Here is a 2,326-nt window from a genome sequence, read left to right as displayed (position 1 = left end):
CTCTGTTCTCCCTCTTTTCCTCTTCCTACTCTTCCAAAAAGTTAGGACTTTCTATCTGAGAGTTCTATTTAATACTCCTTAACTCAGTTATTTAACTTCTTTGGGCGTGGTGAATTATTGAGGACGACATGACCCTGCCTCTCAAACTTAGAAAAACCTCTCATTCACCAGAATAATGACTATAAAGTCTCTCTTCTCTAATTTAAATAATAATAATAATAATAATAATAATAATAAATTGTTATTCCTATTATTTAAGGATTGTTTGGCACTGGAACAGAAAAATCTAGCTTAGAAGAATTCGGTGAAATTAAAGGAATTAGGTGCCAAATTCTCAACACATTATAAATTTAATAATCATAAGTCATTGAGGTATATAACTGCAAAGGCACTTGCTGATTGCTCCTTAGGCAAATAGCTGTTTCTGTAGGGATTATTACTATTTTCAGACTTTGTCAAATTTTATGTGGATTTAATTTATTGAATGACATTCGGACAAAAAAATTAGATAATTTTGAGGCTGAAATTTGGTCTAGATTTCCAAAGCCTTTGAAACTGGATTCTAGATTCATATTCTCTTTATTTCTTACTGAATCCTCTTGTAAATCCACTTGGCATTCTCATACCAAATTTATTTGCCTAGATGGGCCTCATTGCATTATGAAATTTACCCTGCTTGGAAGGCCACAGTGAGACCCATTCCCGTCCACATAAGAGCCCAGCTTTTATTGCTATTGGAGACCCTGTATTGTTAACTCATCTAATTCATTGACTATTATTATCCATCAAAGTGCCCTGCTCCAACCATACCCATCTTTTTAGATGTCCAATTCAAGATCAACACCTTTGTTATATACTTCCAAATAGTTTCATGCCACATTGAGTCCCCAGGCCTTTAAACTTTGGCAACATTTTGTGGCATTTATCACTGTTAGGGAGCACAATCTTATGCTGTTTGCTTTCATTTGTGTCACTACTTGAATGCTTGATATGGTCATTTCTTGCTGAAATAGATTACAATTCTTTGATAAAGATTTATTATATTTTACATTATTCCAAATTTCTTTTCTGTTTACTTCAGGCTGTAACACAATACTATGCACATAACAGACAACTATTTTAGAGATAAAAACACATGGAGCATGTTACAGAATATAATGCTCTTTAACATGAATTATATTGTTTGATTATGCATATATGTGAAATAGGTTTTATTATCCTCTTTTGTAGATGACATTCATGAAGCTCAGTAATATTAAATAATTCAGTCAAATTCACAAAAATAGTAAAATACAGAGTCGGTATTTAAACCAAGGGATTCTATTTTTATATTTGTGCTCAAAAAACAAAATTAAGGTGTATAAAGAAAGACCAAAAAATTATAGAATTATATTGCATGTGTGTAAGTGTATGTGGTGTTGGAGAGGAGATGCTTGAAAACATAGACTTGATTATATTCATGAATTGAGAAGCATTAATGTGGTTTTGATAAGTGATCTGTGCATTTCAAAAATTAAAAACTGCATCTTTCAAGTAGGTAATGCTATTTGAAGTTGACAAAAATTTAGGTAAATTTTGCCCTGATATTACTAATAAAATGGTATAGTTTTATGTATTTTAATTGAGTTAGTTGTATTCAAAGTATTATTGTGCTCACTTCAGCAGCACATATACTAAAATTGGAATGATACAGAGAAGATTAGCATGGCCAAAGCTTTATTAAGTCTACCACTAAGTATGTAATTTATTGCTTTTGCAATATTAAATCTAATTTCTATTACAGATAGTTGGAGTCAATTATTTCCTCATTATAGATTTTCCTACACGTATAACTAATATACAAATATTAATTATAAAATGAGATTCACATATCAAATTGTTTCCAATCTGTACTTCATTGAAAATCAATTCAAAAAACAAAAAAAAAAAAACAGTTTTTGAGAAATACAATTATCATGGATGTAAAAGCTCTGAAAACTCTCCTATAATTTTATGAAAGTGTATATTGCTCTTGGTAGTAAGTATCTATTAGTTGACATCATGTTTTCTAAGTTACCTGACAAAAACAAACTTAATTCTGATTCTTTGGCACGCTCTAGGTCTTGTAACAGGCTCCAAAAAAACGGGTTTTGAGACAAACCAACCTGAGAAAACAAATCTTAGAAAAGCCCTGGGTTTTGCAAAAAAAGTACCTGGGGCTTTTTTGAGAAAGCTGCAAGTTTTTCCAAGATTGTGATAAGCTGGCTGTTCATCCAGATGAAATTTAGACACAATGCATGCATTAAATGTGTTGAGAACATGACAGCTTTCTCCCAAATTTGATTAT

General features: G+C 31.3%; 1 non-coding gene across 1 annotated transcript; it reads left to right on the top strand.

Annotated features, from left to right (window-relative positions):
- Positions 1–1,649: 1,649 nt before the first annotated feature.
- LOC123849136 (U6 spliceosomal RNA) lies at positions 1,650–1,757 on the top strand. Its single transcript, XR_006791969.1, has one exon. It is a non-coding gene; the product is annotated as a U6 spliceosomal RNA (small nuclear RNA).
- Positions 1,758–2,326: the final 569 nt, after the last annotated feature.

The sequence above is a fragment of the Mirounga angustirostris genome, unplaced genomic scaffold (assembly GCF_029215605.1).
Source record: "Mirounga angustirostris isolate CCGP_5_RB_7025 unplaced genomic scaffold, mMirAng1.0.hap1 SCAF_2, whole genome shotgun sequence".
Lineage (NCBI taxonomy): Eukaryota > Metazoa > Chordata > Mammalia > Carnivora > Phocidae > Mirounga > Mirounga angustirostris.
The sequence above is the reverse complement of the archived record's forward strand: the minus strand, read 5'-3'. Positions and strand labels throughout refer to the sequence as shown.